Source organism: Helobdella robusta, assembly GCF_000326865.2.
Source record: "Helobdella robusta unplaced genomic scaffold HELROscaffold_54, whole genome shotgun sequence".
NCBI classification, from domain to species: Eukaryota; Metazoa; Annelida; class Clitellata; order Rhynchobdellida; family Glossiphoniidae; genus Helobdella; species Helobdella robusta.
The window spans coordinates 965,088-965,727 of NW_008705287.1; positions in this window are offsets into that span (position 1 = coordinate 965,088).

Sequence of the window (640 nt, forward strand, 5' to 3'; positions counted from 1 at the left end):
CGTAAATCATTTTTAAGTTTCCTTAGTATATATATATATATATATATATATATATATATATATATATATATATATATATATATATATATATATTTGGTAACAGACTGTTGTTAACGCAACATTTCAAAAATTCAACACTACTTTCAACATTGTTCAACTTTTTTATATTTCTTTTTAATTTATTAATTTCCGAGAAGTTAGACATTTTATTGTTTTTTTTTAAAATTTTTATTAAATAAATTTGCAAATAGCTATTTCGAGTTATAAATAACTCATCTTCAGTGCATTATATATAAGGTATGTAAGATATTTGATATAAAGGAACAAGTAATTATTAATTTAAATAAATTATTTAATTAAAACAGAAAACCAATAAAATAAATTTAATAACTATAAACAATATAAAACGCGATTTTTAAAAATTTTTTTTTAAATTTTAACGGCAAGATTGTTTATATTATGTTGTTAAGGTAAATATCAACGCTCAGCCGAGAAGCGCGAATTAATTTATTTAATTAACTACATATTATTAATATTATTTTGACAATATTTAAAAACATTATTATTATTATTGTTGTTAACGTTATTATTATTATTATCATCGCTGTGGTTCTTCTTGCTTCTTGTGATGATGTTCCAT